Source organism: Epinephelus fuscoguttatus, linkage group LG7 (assembly GCF_011397635.1).
Source record: "Epinephelus fuscoguttatus linkage group LG7, E.fuscoguttatus.final_Chr_v1".
Classification (NCBI taxonomy): domain Eukaryota; kingdom Metazoa; phylum Chordata; class Actinopteri; order Perciformes; family Serranidae; genus Epinephelus; species Epinephelus fuscoguttatus.
The window spans coordinates 10,518,157-10,536,219 of NC_064758.1; the positions used below are offsets into that span (position 1 = coordinate 10,518,157).

Below are 18,063 nucleotides of genomic sequence, written 5' to 3' on the forward strand. Positions count from 1 at the left end.
AAATAAGACGGAGCTAGCCAACATGTGCGCGTGCGTGCATGCATAATTGAGCTACAATTCTTAGAAATGTTTTAGCTTAATATTTGGACAACCACCATCATTACAATAAATTAAATCTGTAGTCATTTAATACTCACAGGCCTACATTCAGCAGGCCTATATTTTGTGCTAGAGTGACGCTATGTCATATGAAACATTAACCATGAAAATTAACCATGTCATGTTAGCCTGTCGGTAAGGGGGGTAAATTGTGCTCCAAATTTAGGCTAACGTTTAGCATGGAAAACAGGGCACAAGCAAAGGGTCCCTTGTTGTCTTACTTCAAGATACCTGAATGAAAATGTTTTCGTATGATAAGTGTTACCCCTTTACAGACACATCCACTTCACTCTAATCCCTTGCAGTTTTGTGCAAAACCCACGCGGTTATTTTGCGTGCGGTATTTATGTAATTTCGCCTATTCTATTTTATTATTCCTGCATATTGGGGTCCTTAAACAGTATTACAGTTGGATAATTTGGGGCTGACTGGAAAGCTGTGACTCTTGTGAGGTCAGTGAGCCCCTTGTATTCATGTGTGTGCCATGTGTTTACACTCTTGCCTCATAATAGACATATCATTGCAGTAATTTCACTATCGCAGTTTAGCAAACTGTTCCCTATTTACAAATCTAGCATCCATGGAGCAACATAAGCTTTCATACAGAGTTTTGTTTTGGGTGACCTGACACATGTAAGTTAACTTTCCTTAAGCTCTGTTTTGGTATCCACCAACTCCTGAGGGAAATGTTTATCTCTTCTGCACAACGTACACCCAACACATTTTCAACCCAAACCCATTAAATACAGCCGCTTGGTCAGCAGCCCTACACTTCAAACCATGATGATCTAGATGCCCCTTTAGCATCAGTTTTGGACATGCCATTTTCTGTGTTACATGCAAACACTGTGTTTTCAAAATTAACTTCCTGAAGCTTAAGCGGTATTTATACTTGTGCAGCAGACCCTACATCTTAGCCTATGCATGTGGCCTACGCCGTTGTGAGCATTTATACTTGTGCGATGGTGTGTCTATGTCACTCTGCAGTTACACCTCCAAAACACTAGAAACAAAGTTTAGTTGATGCCAAACACCCAAAACACACATTAAACATGGCTTAATAGAGACAACTTCAAACACAAGTACACAAATCGGCTTCACTATAACTCGCAACATTCACAGACAGAGCACATGTTCCCCACTAATACAACATGCTAATGTTTTCAGCACAAGCCTATGGCATTTAACATTGTATAAATTATCCTAGCTGCTAGCAAACTTTTCTTCTACTCATAAGGTCATGAACAACAGCAACATTTAACAAAGGTAATGTTACAATATTACAATATTTGGCTCCTTTACAAATACAACATGCTAACATTATTAACACATGGCTATGGCCTCGCGGTATCTACGGTGTAGGCTCTACGTTGACGCAAAGTCAACGTTGTAGGTACTGTGTCGATTCAACGGAGCAATATAAATTCCGCCTCAGGCAACAAAACTACCTTGTAAGGTTGGGGAAAAAGGTTGGGGTTAAAATGTTGTTGACTTTTGGTTTCATGCAGGACAGAAACAGTGGTCTCCTGGGTGAAAGTTCTGTGTTTGTTTGTTTTCCCTACCACCTCCTCCCTATGCAGACTTTATTGCTATTTATACTATGTCAGTTGCTCTGAGTGCCTAATATTGCTGCAGCTGAGTTTACATTGGAGTTAGCTGAAAGTGCGGTGCATCCATACAGAGGGTAAGGGCACCTTGTGTGTCTGTAGCAGATGCTGAGGGGCCTGACCAAGCATTGGTGTTTAAAGGCCTGGGAATGAGAACAGGTTGAACAGGTAGTTGCTAATTTGTCTGTATGCTGTTTGGTGTAGTGGTGGGTATATCAAAGCTTTCTAACAGGAAACAGTTGCTTGCTGCTGCTGGAAATGACGCAAGTAGGAACAATGAGACTGAGGCCAAACAGTATTTTCACATTACTCATAGTTATCTGACCCATATAAAAATTAAACACACACACACACACACACACACACACACACACACACACACACAAAAGCACAAAAGCACAAAGAAAAGAAAATAACATACTTGAGACCTTTCTTTTCCAAGGCTAAGGAGGGAAAAAATGAAATAAATTTTTAATGAATGTTCTCAAAGAGCTGAGTTTATTATATTTGAGGTTTTTATACTTTTTGAGAGCTCATGCTCATACAGTATGCATCACAGTTATGTAAAGCAATGGAAACCAAAACCTGAAGTGACGAAGTATATTCTTGTCTGTTGTGCGCCGCTAGCGTTTTTGTGATATTGTAATAGAGGGACACAAAGAAAAGGAAGATGGATGTTAAAATTGAAGCAGACTGTAGACTTTGTTAAATAAAAAGTCCTTGACACGCCTGCAGTAGATTTCTTTTGAATGCAGGAAATGACAAGGACTCCTTTAACTCTCAGCAGAGAAATGACGTGGGTTAACAGGATGTAAGAAAACCTCACCTATGATCAATGGCGGGGGAAAAGCATTCATGCAGAGTTTTGGTAGGATGACAGTTTAAATTATGTTAGTTCTTTGTAAACAAAAGAAGTTTCCTGGTTTCAAGAATACTAAGATAAGCTTTGACCTTTGAATAGAAATAAAATATTTTGATGTCGAAAAAGTTGAAGCAATGCCTCACTGAAATCTCTTTAAGATTAAAAAAAAAGCTTTACACCACTAATCCATGAAATACAAGTATCGACTGACGCTGGGTCTGGGATGCCTTATGACGTCCCAACAGAAAGTCTTTGACTTTCTTTTTCTTTTTTCACAGCTGTCACTTTGACTAATAGGAACACAGAGTGATCTGCTGCTGGTGACAACTGTATGGCAACAACTCCTTTTTGATATTTCCTCTTGGGACTACCACACAGAGTGAAAAAGAAAAAATGCTGGCGTGAAATAGCGACACATAAGCAAACAGGTGAGTACTGCCTGGTTACTGCCATTACAAGAATAGGCCAAGAATAATCAAATGACAACACACAGGCCGTGAATGACAACCAGCGATAATTGGTCGTGGACCAACGTGTAGTCTGTCTTGTCCGTTGGCCAAGTCACACCATGATTTTATGACTCCATAATTTCCTAATCTGACATAATGTACTCTGAACCTGGCTTTAGACCTGGTATCTATCTATCTATCTATCTATCTATCTATCTATCTATCTATCTATCTATCTATCTGGGATGCATGATATTTTGCTGATATCCAATATGCCAATACGTAACAACTAATTGGATCGATAACTGATATTGATATTGATTTTAGTGATCATCAAGTCGCTTCTGTAGTGGAATTAACATCGTATTATGCATGCATACTTTAATCGAAATGACCCACCAGCAGATGGTGACATGAAATACAATGCTTTTCATTGCATGTAATACTTATTCATTGTGCAAATTAAGAATAAGCATGTTGGCCCATTCTAATAGTTCATTTGAAAGCCAATATCGACCGATATCAATAATGTGCTGATATTACTGTGTATTGTTAATATCTAGATTTGTAGTTATGGGGAAATATTACTCTGTCCTATTGAACTGATGCTGATCATTTTATTGTTGCTTAAGATCTGAAGTGTATTGTCAGTTTTTGCAGCCTATACTTAAAAGGTTCAGATACAGAAGTCTAAGAGCGGTAGAGTTACACGTTGGTTTAAACTTTGACATAAAATAAATGTTGTTTGCTCATAGTCAACATCTTTACTATTAAAGTCATGCTTTACAGAGAACATTTGATTGAAGTAGTCATTCGTCAATACATTTTTAAGATTGAAAAACACAAATTGAAGTTGACAGATCTTTATTTCATAATTATAGAGTGATGATGTTTAATGCCAGTCATGATTACTCTTTAATATCAAGAATGTTCCGCATAAATTATAGATTGGTCATGGATATTAAATTGGATAATGGATAACAAACTGATGCTGTGTCTCATCAGCTGGACTTTCTCTTTTCCTTAACACTCTGTGATGTTGAAGTTATTTTCAAGTGAGGTGGCTTCTGGTTAATGCTTTGACGTTTGAAGGCGTTTGTAGGGCACATACTACTTTGATAACTTAAGATTTAATTCAATACAACTTAAACACCAAAGACGTAAAATAAAAAATGCCTTTGGTTATGTGTTAGATTTAGTTCTACAACAATATGACTATATGAACACAACTACAAATACAACAGCACTCATACTACCAATTTTACTTCCATATAAGAATCACACACACTTGTTTTAGTTTGAATTAATGGATATATAACAGAAATGAGCTAAACAATGGGAAGAGTTGCTGAGTTCATTAAGGTCTCTCAGTGTAGCTCAATAAATCCTCCTCAGCAAAATGAACAGAACATAATTGAACTCTAAGCAAACAAACATAATTGAGCTCCGAGCAGACAAAGAAATAATGCTACTAAAGCCCAATAAAAGGAAAAAAAAGTTTTCAGCTAATTCTGTGTTTATAAGAGGAGCTTAAATTAAAATTGTTCAAGTTAAACTTCAGCCCACGTTATCATTCTGCAGCTGGAGGAGAGAGGACTGCACTGGGCATACACTGCATACTGGAGATAAAATGACATCCATCCCGGCCTGCCTAAAAATGGACCTAGGAGAAGGATGACCTTCGTGGCTGTTTGACCTCCACAGGTAAATAGATCTCATCACGATCACCAGATAGCTATGCTGACACACAGATATATTAAATATTAAAAAATGTTTCTGTGACTCCCTTTCTGGCCAGCTTCAGACAGTCTCAACAGATGCAGAATATCAAAACAGTTTTTGACAGACATTATACCTGCTCAATACAGCAATTTACCAGTATGTGAATATTTACAGAACCTAGAGTACAGTGCGTGTAATAGGAGGATTACCTCAATTCTCAAACATGACTTTGTTTGCCCTCTCCACATGGAGGTTGGAGCACAAAGTTGGCCACAGAGCAGCACTCTCATGCTGGTAAATATCTGGCTGTCAGCGAGGCTGCTTTTACATTCATTAGTATTCAGTGGGAGTAGCATGGCTGATCTCACAGAGCCTTGAGGGAAGTCTTACTGATAATCTTAGACTATGATAGAGCCGCGTTCCCCTGAACCTGCACAATGTTTCTGTGCAGGAATGACTGATATGACCTGATGGCAACTGTTAAAGGAAGCTGTTGGGAGTATATTGAGTTTAAATCCATAAATAATACCGAAGTATGGCATGCTATTAACACATCAGGACATGCCTCAATTAATTATTGAATCAAAGGCAAAATTTGGCACCTTTTTAATGTGGCTGTCCAGTCAGTGTTGATGGTAAATGTGGCCAGTTTAAGCAATGAATTCTTCAGTGCATACTATATTAGTTGAGTAAGCTGAGTTCTCTGTGAAGGCAGTGCCTACATGTACCAGGATGCATTGCGCACAACCTACTGTAGCTATTACTTTGTTAGTCCAAACACAGTGTCGCCAAGGTTTATAAGTTGTGCCTATATGCAGGTAGCAAAATAAAAACATGGAAGCTCCATATTCTGAATCAGCGTAAACCAAGATGGCAACACTTGTCATCTTTTCACACTGTCCATGGCAGCACATTACTGCTTCATTTCTTTGGTTTTGTAGCTTTGACGATAAAAGTTTAATTTGAATTAGCATTTTGCTAAGAGGCAGCTCAACAGAATAGCTTACAATAGCAGTATGTGTCAAAAATACTCACTAAATGGTCATCTGGCCTCTCGGCCCTGCTGGTGTGGTCATCTTTTCCAGTTTATCTTGAGGATTCTGGAGACTGTCTCCAGCATACCTCTGTGAGGATGAAAACATAGTAGGCAAGCAAATAGATGTGCTTGCTTGGGGCTCTCCTGGCATCTGCAATAGCATCCAACAAAAACTACCCAAAATGAAATTCACTGCAGCCGAATGATTTTGTTTCTGTTGACATCAGAGGGCAATTTGAGCAAAGGCAGTGTTTACTCTCGACACCTCAGGTTCTGGAGGGTCTGTTTATGAGCAGCACCTAGATCCGGGCTACCTGGAGGTGAAATCCAACATGTAGTTGCTCATGCCTCTTACTATGTCACTGACACATAAAATGACAACGCTGGATGCAGGAACAGATTTTGCATGCGAACTCAGCTTTCTTTGGCAAAATAGCAGGCACTGAGGAATTTATTGCTTCAGTCGACATCATGTACCATCAATACTGATTGGAGATCTACATAAGAGGTGGAGAATTTCCCCCTTAAAAAAGCAGATAATGAAGGGGTCATTGAAATAAAGGAGGGTGGGTGTTAGTGCTGCCAGGAAAGCAGGACATCCACAGAGACAACAGTCATAAGCTCTTTCTCTGACCTTAGGTTTTTTTAAGGCTCTGTCCTTGACAAGAGAGAAGAGACAGGGAAACATACAAGGACTGAAAGACTGAGTGTTATAAATATGGCAGTCTGATGATTGCAAGGGGAATGACTTGGAGGCCAATTGCATGGTCTTGTTCCTCCACACGTTCGAATAAGAAATAATTTGATAATTTATTGATGCCTTGGTTATTACTTTGGCAATATGCCAGCTGTAATTAACAACCTGGCAGAAGTTAATGTGTGTGTCGGTGTGTGTGTGTATGTGTGAGGTGACCTGGCTTGATTTTCTGATTAGAGAGGGATCCTGGAGAGACGCATGACTGGCGTATCTTGAGTTGATGTAGTTTCTCGGAGGTTAAAATGAGCTGCAGAACTCACAAAGCCATAAAATGTGAACTCTTGGGTGGCATGTGATCAGTGATGGTGTTTGAATGGAGCCAGTGAGGTCTGAAGTGAGAAATATAAGTTCTTTGGGTTGAAGTGAAGGCTCTTTTTTTTCTTTCCTTGATAGCCACACTTGTATGGAAATGGAAAGCTGAAGGTTAGAGAGAACCAGTCAGCAGATTGTAAGAAGACAATTGTGCCACTGAGATAAATGTGAATGGATCAAGCTCCAAGGGGGAATAGGTTGGGGCATATGAGATGAAGCTCTCCACAGAAATAATGTAAAGACATGAAAAAGCGTAAATTGAAGGTCTTGGCACAATTTCATCCTGCCAAGTAGGGAGAAAATCTATGAGGAACAAAGCTGTGGACGACTGTTCCCTGGAAGGTTACAAAGAGGCTGGTGATGAGGTGTTTTTCACACAGACAGTGAGGGCCCACTGAGAAAGTTTGCCCCATTTATTTTCTGTAGGACACATGTAAATTGCTTTGCATTGGTAATGGTATTGTGGGAGAAAGGGAGGGGTCAAAATTTGAAAAATCTAAACTGACAGTATTTTGCTGAAAAAACTGACAAAAAACACAATGCAGTGGTGAGCTAGTAAATTCAATTTTTACCTGTGGACGATATATGTCTGTGGAGGTGACATTCATTATTGTGCATTCTGGTATCCCTCTCTCCCTCTAAAGATACCAACGGCACAACATTCAGTTAGTAGTTGGATAAAGTGCAGGTTGCCTCTGAGCACAATGTTTGCCAGTGAGCAAGCCACTCACTAGCTTTGAATAGTAATGCGCAAAGCAAGGAGCGAGAAGTGATGGAGGTGATTCTGTGATTTGATCTATGGATTTGATCACTTCCAGTAAATCTTAACCGTCAGGTTTTAGATGCAGAGTGAATGCATACAAAGTCAGTGGAAAGACGTGAGTGGGTGCCATTCATAGACTGTATATAATAATGGATGGAGCCACTGTGACATCATTCATTAGTTTCAGTGGACAATCCCCATTTTTGGTGGCCTGCCCCTGAATATGTTCCCGTCTTTAATCGCAGGGCTGCCAACACTCACACATGACTGTGAGACTCATAATTGTAATTGACCCTTTTTACATGTTTAACGCTTCTCCATTTTCTCACGCAGAGAAAAATACATTTCTAACTGATAATTAGGTCCAACTGCACATGCATATAAATATTTAAAAACAGCTGACATCTGAGACAAGTACAGACTGATTACCACACTTACTTTGCAGTGTTTTATTCAACAAGTTATTAAGAAGAAGAAGAAGAAGAAGAAGAATGAAGATATACTTAATTAATCCCTGTGGGGAAATTCCATTCTTTCTCCCCTGTTGTCATATACACACAGCCCTAAAATATGCACACATGCACAAACAGGACCTATACTGTACATACATTAAATGAAGAGATGTCAGAGGCGGCTGCCTTGGACAGGTGCCCTGAGCAATTGGGGATTCAGTGTCTTGCTCAAGAACACCTCTGCAGTGCCCAGGAGGCAAACCGGCACCTCTCCAGCTACTAGCCCACGCTCCATACTTAGTCCGTACTGGGACTTGAACCTGCGACCCTCCAGTCCCCAATCCAAGTCCCCATGGACTGATGAATCATGTATTAGATGTCCATCCAGTCAGTCCTCAGAATCAGCAGCTGTCAGCACTTTCTCTGCACTGAGCATTTGTTTTTATTCTTTTTTTCAACCTCTCTTTACTGTCTGTGGTCATTTTACAACAGCACAATCATTTTACCACAGCATAAAACATAACCAGCGGATCTGCTATGCCTATAGCTGGCATTAATGCTATAACCACTGGCTGAAAAAGCATGTTGTAAAAAAAAAGTTATTGTTGCTGTCGTTGTTGTTGCTGTCAGAACAATTACCTGAAATAACTTAAGGATGTTTTCATGTTTCTAAATTTTTAAATGAGCTCACTGTGATTTATCAGAATCATTTAGGCTATGGAGTCTGGAGGCTGGCAAGTATGCTAATCAGGGATTCAGGAGTTTGTTATTGTTATTATACAATACAGGATTGCATAATGACAAAGAGTTGTAGCTCCTCCATGCTACACACACAAAAAAGCATAAAAATGTATTCAGATTATGTAAATTAGAATAGAATATAAACAATAAAATAGGAAATAAAACAGAACAAACTACATAAAAACAGTACTACAGGAAGAAATAAAAAGGAAAACTAAGTGTGAAATACAAAGAATGCAGTTAATATTATCAGTTGGCCTGCACCATTGTTTATTACAGTGCAACAGCTTTGGTCAAATGAAACCCTAATTGTCCTCCTTTTATTTCTTTTCATAGATAATAACATTGGATGTTGTATTGTATTGAACTGGAAATGTCCCATTTTCATTTCCAAAAACTGGTCACCTTAAGTTTTGAAGACTCAAGTTTAGCATTTTGGCCATCACCATCTTGGAATCTTGGAGCCAAAATTGACCATTGGAGATAGCCCTAATGCTAGCTACTACTTTGGTTAGCCCAGTGCATTTACAGCTCTGGTTGAATTCGTAATGCTAATTTTCGCTAGTAAAAAAAATGATAATTTAAAACATAAATTTAACTTAAATTCTTTAAAAAAGCAAAATACTCCCTTGTGCATAATTCGCATCAAAACTATTCACACTGGCAGTGATGTGACTTTATTTAACAGGTTTTCAATCATATGAACAAGCAAACATACACTCATTTACATACAGAACATCAGTGAACATAATCCCGTATACCTCCCCATAACCTTCCCCATATACCCTCCCTTGGGACCAAGAGCACACTAGAGGAAGAGAAAAGCAAAAAAATTAATAAATAAAGTAAATAAAAAATAAATAAATAGACCCATCGGCATTTTACAAGATTCCAAACATGGTAATGGCCATAGCGAAGTGATGTGAATTTGCCACAGCTGCAATACTTGGTCAGTAAAAGGTTTTGATGTGAATAGATATGCTGGCAGTAATGCAAATTTGCAGTCTGTCTGAGGTAAGTTGTTGTAAAGCAAGTGTAAGTTATTATAATGCTTGAAGTTAATTTGAGTTCTCTCTGGTAAAGAGCTATGAAATCTAGTATGTCTTTGGCTTGTATTGTGAAAAGTAAGAATGGAAAGAGTGGATCTGGTAAGCACTGCCCTTGTCAGGGTTGAAAGGATTAATTAGGATTCTTTGTTCAGACTATGGAGCCATTGTGTTGTTTTATGATTTTCATAAGTGAAGTACCAGCATGATGATTGATGCTTTTATTCGTGGTGCAAAAGCTCATAAAAAATTGACCTTGTTTTGAAATTAAAAAAAAAAAAAGTCACTTTTTCACATTTGCAATATCCGTGTACTGTATCTAAAACAACAGCTGGAAAACAATATATTGATGTGCGAATTTATCACATGAAAACTGCTCCTCGGAAGTGTAAAGGCCTTAGGTGCATGAAAAAAAAATCCTATGTAACTATTCAATGTATTTTTGCAAATGTAGGCACTGATGATGGAGCTGAAGAAGATGAGTGTGGTGTACGTTTGAGGGAAGCAAATTAAGATGGCCATGTGGAGGAGACCCATCTGTCCTGCATGTAAAAAATCTGACAGACTGTCGCTCAGCCTAGTGGCATTCAGTTCTTCATTGAACAGCACCAAGTTGTAATAAATGAACACAGATGGCATTGTGATATTTAGTCATGGAGAGTTGTCTAGAGCAATGCTCTGTTCAAGGGAAGGAGCAGAAGCTACTATCGTGAGCAGTAGGCATGTCAGTGATTTGAGCTGACAGTTCAAGGGTTGAAATGATCATTTCAGCTGAATGGATGGGAGGCAAAGGTGTAAGCTCATTACTTAACCTGTGTTAACAGGTGTAGTGCAGAGTTTTAAAGGGGAACTCCAGCAATTTTGTATTACATTATTGTCAAAAAGTTAGGGTCTTGAACAGGGCTGGGTATCGTTAAAGAAAATTAGGATATAAGTATCAATACCAGTACTGTTAAAGTGATACTGATACCAATAGAGTACTTCATTCAATACACATAATGCATGGGGCGGCATGTGGTATAGCCATTCTTTCAAATGTTTTGGTGGCAAATTGGCAGGCTGAACTGCCAACTCTGTCAAACACACTTCACTACACCAAAGACTGTATGGGTGGCACTGCTGCGGGACTGTGAGCTCTGTGCCAGGGGCAGTTGCTGGATGTTAGCCGTTGCTGCTGTGCTAGCTTGTGCTAACCGGACAGACGTGTTCAACATCTGCCCATTTGCTGAGGAGAGCAGCTTCGGACACTTCAGCAACAGAAAGTTTGCTGATCAGGTGGGGAGTCCGGAAGATATGGGATCAAACTTTGGGCACAAAAAGGATTGAATGCAGGTATTGTTTGACTGGAGTTGTTTCCTTGGCACTGGGTTATTTCGATCGATACCTTAGAGCAGAGGTGGGACCAAGTCATTGTTTTGCAAGTCACAAGTAAGTCTCAAGGCTTTGCACTCAAGTTCCAGGTCAAGTCCCGTCCAGACAGGCTAGTCCAGAGTCAAGTCCAAAGTCCTAAACTGTGAGTTTTGAGTCCTAAACAAGTCACGAATCACTCTTCACCAAATGTAATCTCATTTTAATAATAGAATAATAATATATTAAATTTACAAAAATCATGAATGATTTTTAAATTATTATTAGTTATTTGGGCCTGGGAAAAGGTATCAAGTATTTTCAAGCAGAAAGGCTCAATTTGTGACTCGAGTCTGATTCGAGTCCAATCATGTGACTCGAGTTCACACCTCTGCCTTAGAGGTGTCGAGTAGCGATACCCAACCCTAGTCTCAACATGTCCTGACTTCTACGGGTCAAGGTCCAAAACCTTGGATAAATCTTCCCCAGTTTGTTGCGCAAGAAAAACCACTCCCAATTAACCCTGATGACATCAGCAGGGTTTTCTGAACTTTGAAGTGTTTACTCCAAGTCCTCTTGCTTTGGGGGAAATCAAGTGTTGCTGATCTTTTTTTTTCATAGTACATTCCCTCTGTGGAGTCAACAGACCTCTGGGCTAATGAGGCCCAGGCTGGTGTGAGTTACTGTGCACACCATAGTCAGAATGGTCAAAATATCGATCCTGCCCTGCTATGTTTTTAAAGACTGATTTAAAACTACCATTAAGTCGTTAACCATTCTTCATATCACTCATTTACCACCAAGTCTTTATCATTAAGTTCTAGGTAATGATTGACTTCTGTGACCTGTCACATGTCATTTCTAACCTGCGACCAGTAATTCAAACAGTAATAGCATTAAAGGCTCCTTCCTGTCACAGATTCTGCCAGCAGTATTGCAACAATAAAGTGGACAGTGAATCCCAGTAGTCCAGTGTGTTGCCAACCCCTCTGTGTTCAGAGCAGGCTTCTGATGATGATTTCAGTTGTGGTTGACCAGTCCCTTCAGGAATACTATAGTACAGGATGTACAGATAAAATGTGTGTATACTGTACATTGTCTAAACAGGGTGAACTCATTGTTTGGCATCATTTGCCAAGACAAAATTAAATAGAAAAATACACTAGTGTTTGTGTGCACGATCAAAAAAAGGAATAGTCAACATATTGTCCCTCATCTTTTCAAGGTCTGGACTGATTCCAGTGGAGCTGTTACAGGCTTTTGGCTCACAATCAAAAAGGAGAGTAGGGACAAAATACTTGGCAACAATTGGTAGAACTGGCCAGCATAAAAAAGCAGCCGTATACACTGAGGATGGATATCTTTAAATTAAAGCTTTTGCAATGTCATGGATGACATGTGAAATGGTTGGAAGTCTTCAAATCAGCAGAAAATTTTTTTTTTTTAAAAAAATTGAAAAATAAATGCGTCTTTGCAAATTTCCTGTAGACGTTTGTCATCACTTTTGAATTGGAAATGATTTACGACACTCTCTTGGAGAAAACTCTGACCTCTGATGCATTAGAGTTATTTGGGAGAGCTGTGAGTTACTGTGTAATATAAAAATTCTTGAGGTTTAGGTTGAGGTGAGATGCACATACAGTATATTTATGGTAATTCATCTTCCTGGAAAGGCTATGTAGTTAAAAAGCGTGTTCAAAGGACTCCTCAGAAATTGCTGTGTCACTGAAACATCCTCTCACTCCTTGCCAGCCTATTGGGATATTCCTGAGTAGACTGTTGTCTCATAAAGAGCAAATGCCACTGACAAATTTTTACTCAAGATTCAGTGAAAGCACAAAATAAGCCCAAACCAGACGAAGAAGATTACAACCCAGACTTTTTAAATTGTAAACCGTCAAATATAAAGCTAACTTATATATGGTTCAGATAACAGACACCTCATTATATCAGTTAAATAATCTAAAGCAAATAACACAATACAGCTTTATGAACTATACCACATTGTACCAGGCAAATGATGGCAGTGCTGTGAAGTGTGCATCAAACCGCAGTGGGTGGTGTGGGACAACACGATGGGGAACCCCAGGAAGTCTTGTCAAGCTCTGCAACACAATTATCACTCATCCATCTTTAATATCTCATCCATCTTCTCCATCTACACTGACAGAGCGGTATTCACCTTGCAATTATTATCACAGCTGGCGCCCAAATGGAGGAATTGGATCTTTGGCCCTCCAAAAAATGAGTGAGGGGCGGAAAAAAAGATGAAAAAGGACAGCAAGAATGTGTTATGATCATTTATTGCACTCCATAGGAATTGGCTCGTTAAAAGTTGAATTGAGACGTGCCTCAGTGGTGAATATGAGCACTAGCTTGCACCATTTTCTGAAACCAGTCTGCAACATTCAAATTATTTTGTTTGCTGCTGTAGAACAAAAGTTACCTCACCTGCCTTTGAGGGCCTGTCTCAGTGATTTCCTACGTTACCCAGGCATGGCACGATACCAGAAATGAAGTAGTCGATACCCAAACCAGTGACATTACATGATTCTCCATAACCAGTTTAAAAGCATGGTAAAAACGCCTCAAACGCAAAGTACTGGTCTATGTGGGATCATGAAATTTTTGTGGGCGAGTAAACACATATTAATATGTAGCCTACACTATATTAACATATTTCTCCTCCATTTGTACATGTAAGATGTGACCGTCTTTGTGGTTGAACATTTTTCAACTTTGAGCAACCAGAGAAAAAAAGCCAAACATGCAGTGCTCAGCACAGAATAGAGGCCCAGCGCCTCATCACACTGCTGCCTTTTGTATCATAGTAAGGCTGCAGTCTCAACCTATAGTTGCTTTTCAGGTTGGTGAGAGGAAACTCCACTTTCACAAAGAAGAGTTGTTGCGCAATGCAAAAGATGATAGATTGTGTATTTTCAGGCATGAGTCAATTTTTGGAAAGAGAAAAAAAACTTTCAAACAATTATCAAACAATTATTTGCAGTAATTCCGAGGATCCCCTTGGGGTCCCGGAACCTAGGAGCTGGGTTATCACTGCAGCAGCATTTATCGCCGTCTTAGATGTGTTTTTTGGATGGGTTTTTAAGTGCAGGTAGGTGTTCTTCTTCTGCCTTTGGTATTTCACCACAGACAAGAACACATGTGTGCAAATGCTGCCCCACCAGGTCCAGGAGAGTTGCAACATCAGTACCTATGGTACTGGAGAAAAATGAGTACCTACATGTTTTCAGAATTCTGCCATAGACTTGGTACCAAAGTATCAGTTGTCATACCCAGAATGCAACCCCCCAGAAATGTGTAAGAACTTTTTTTATTTCACTCAAACATTGTATTTTGTTATATATTTACTGTCGCTAAGCCAAGCAATGAATGTTGGACTGTGTCAGGTATTACCTCCCAAACCACATTTATGGATGTATGCTTCTGTATTAGGGTGTCACACGTTCAGAGGTAAAAGGAGCTGTAACTATGGAGATACCACATTGAGACTCCAAGAATTGTGACTGCTCAGCTTGGGCTGCTTGTGTTTTTCTCTGTCACTGCTTCTGATGCCAGTAGAGATTGTTAATAGTGAAGAAAACATGGAACAAGTGTGAAGAAAGGCTGAGCAATCTTGTCCAGTTTTAGTATGGCTAGGCTGTACACATTTATATTTTATGATGAAGTAAATATATTCAGTGCCAACTTTAACTCTCACTTTCACTGACACTAAAATAAAAAAGTCCAAACACGATTACTTCACTCATATAACGACTGCTTACCACAGACTGATAATGTATGACACATACTATATCCGGTTTTGCAGTGGCATAATATGGAAATCAACAAGTGAAAATCTCCGCTCAAGTATACAGTGCCCTCCAGAAGTATTGGAACAGTGAGTCCAATTCGTTTACTTTTGTTGTAGACTGAAAACATTTGGGTTTGACATCAAAAGATGAATATGAGACAAGAGATCAACATTTCAGCTTTTATTTCCAGGTATTTACATCTGGATCTGATACACAACTTAGAAGATAGCATTATTTGTAATGGAACACAAAATTTTTAGGTGAGCAAAAGTATTGGAACATATAAACTTAAAATAGATTAAAGTGAATGAGACTTAATATTTAGTTGCAAATCCTTTGCTTTCAATAACTGCGTCAAACCTGTGACCCACTGACATCACCAAACTTTTGCATTCTTCTTTTGTGATGCTTTTCCAGGCTTTCACCGCAGCCTCTTTCAATTGTTGTTTGTTTTGGGGGGTTACTCCCTTCAGTCTCCTCTTCAGCAGGTAAAATGCATGCTCTATTGGGTTTAAGTCTGGAGACTGACTTGGCCAGTCTAAAACCTTCCACTTCTTGCCCCTGATGAACTCCTTTGTTGTTTTGGCAGTGTGTTTTGGGTCGTTATCTTGCTGCATGATGAAGGATCTCCCAATCAGTTTGGTTGCATCTTTCTTTAAATTAGCAGACAAAATGTTTCTGTAGACTTCTGAGTTCATTTTGCTGCTGCCATCATGTGTCACATCATCAATGAAGATGAAAGAGCTCATCCCAGAAGAAGCCATGCAAGCCCAAGCCATGACTTTACCTCTACCGTGTTTCACAGATGAGCTTGTATGTTTGGGATCATGAGCAGATCCTTTCTTTCTCCAAACTTTCGCCTTTCCGTCACTTTGGAAAAAGTTAATCTTTGTCTCATCAGTCCATAAAACTTTTTCCCAGAATTTTTGAGGCTCATCTCTGTACCTTTTCCCAAATTCCAGTCTGGCCTTCCTATTCTTCTTGCTAATGAGTGGTTTGCATCTTCTGGTGTAGCCTCTGTACTTTTGTTCATGAAGTCTTCTGCGAACAGTAGATTGTGATACCTTCACTCCTGCCCTCTGGAGGTTGTTGCTGATGTCACTAACAGTTGTTTTAGGGTCTTTCTTTACAGCTCTCACAATGTTTCTGTCATCAACTGCTGATGTTTTCCTTGGTCTACCTGTTCGACGTCTGTTGCTTAGTACACCAGTGGTTTCTTTCTTCTTCAGGACATTCCAAATGGTTGTACTGGCTATGGCCAATGTTTGTGCAATGGCTCTGATTGATTGTCCATCTTCTCTCAGATTCACAATTGCTTCTTTTTCACCCATAGACAGCTCTCTGGTTTTCATGTTGGTTCCACCTCTAAATGCAGTCTGCACAGGCAAAATCTATCGTACCCAATCTGAAACTGAGCTCAGACATTCAGTGCTATTTATTGTTTGAATAATCAATGTAATTGGGAGACACCTGGGCAACAAAACACACCTGTCAGTGACATGTTCCAATACTTTTGCTCTCATGAAAAATGGGTGGGTTCAAACAAAAGGTGCTATCTTCTAAGTTGTGTATGAGATCCAGATGTAAATACCTGGAAATAAAAGCTGAAATGTTGATCTCTTGTCCCATATTCATCTTTTGATGTCAAACCCAAATATTTTCAGTCGACAACAAAAATAAAGGAATTGGCCTCACTGTTCCAATACTTTTGGAGGGCACTGTAAATTAAATGATAAAATGGAGGTATCTTGGATTGGAACACTTTGATGGAGAAGCATAAATTCAACAAGTTTATGAGGCACCTGTCGCTAATGCAGAGACAAGGACATAAAACCCTCACTGCCGTCCCCACTGCAGACATGTCCATTTGTGTTGGGTATGCAATGAAAGACCAAGCTGACAGATGACGCCAAGTCTCTGTGGTGCCCCCGTTTTCCCCATATCTCTTTGAAGAATTTTTAATTATTGATGGTCTTGCACCTTAGTTGTAGACCTATTTGTAGAGGTTTCCAAAAAAAGCTCTTTTTGACTTTCAAAATCAATTAGTTTCATACTTAGCACACCAAAGATTAAACTTTTGTCATAAGCCTTTGAACCTGAATGTAAGATTGGTTAGTCGCTGCCCCGTGGGAGTAAAACAAGTGTAAGACAGTTTTGAAACAACTTCCATGAAATTAAAAGTGCCACTGGATAAGAGCCTGAAGGCATGAGTGCCCAAGACTCATCAAATAACTTAAGAGGTGTATATAAAGACTGAGAGCTTTGGTTAAACAGCACTCTGAATTAACTGGATTGCAAAGTAACTTTGCATGACTAAAAATAGACTGATTGGCCAAAGCAAATTACCATTAGCTTTAAACATTTATCTTCCCCAGGCAAAGAAGCTGGGATGGGTTGAAACTGTTGAATACACTTGAATGCATGCCATTATTTGTCACTACATGATGCCTCTGTGTCTCATGGGAGAAAAAACTAGCACACTATTGAGAATATGTTGAGGTATTGACAAGAGCCTGCCCCCACTGGACATTAGATGGTGACCTAAATATCAGGAGAACAGGATTAGCCACTCAAGCTGCACTTAAGTATTCCACATTTAATTAAAGCTATCAAAAAGGGGTGCTCTTTAAACTGGGCAATCTGCAGGCATTAATGAAAGATGCATAACAATAGGCAAATGGAACAGGAAGCATTGAAAAGGTGGGGCTACCAACAGCAGTTTGATTTAAGTAATATGTTATTGTGGTTATTTTTTTTTTACACAGAAAAGAATGTTAAAACTGATATGTAGGAAAAAAATCTTGCAATTTTTCTATTATTCTGTGTCTAAAAATACCCCACTGCAATATAATATCCATGATGCGAATTACAAGAAAAACAATTTTCTTTTCCACTTTCATCAGTTAATCTGTCAATTTAAACATCTGCAGGAAAACATTACCAAAGCAAAAGAATAAGTCACGCTGCGGTGCAAAAGTAATTTATCTAGAGTCAGATCAATTTCAAAATGATGTGATGATATTAAATTGGTCTTTTTGTAATTTAACACTGTAGC

At 39.2% G+C, this 18,063-nt stretch overlaps 1 protein-coding gene across 3 annotated transcripts in view; it reads left to right on the top strand.

Moving 5' to 3' along the window:
• The window catches only part of LOC125892132 (neuronal acetylcholine receptor subunit alpha-2-like), a 67,852-nt gene that overhangs the window by 2,128 nt on the left and 47,661 nt on the right, over positions 1–18,063 (top strand). For all 3 annotated transcript variants that reach the window (XM_049581914.1, XM_049581917.1, XM_049581915.1), the window contains exons 2-3: positions 2,847–2,996; positions 4,599–4,721. The gene's annotated coding sequence lies outside the window, so the exon portion shown is untranslated. The remainder of the gene's footprint in view (positions 1–2,846; positions 2,997–4,598; positions 4,722–18,063) is intronic.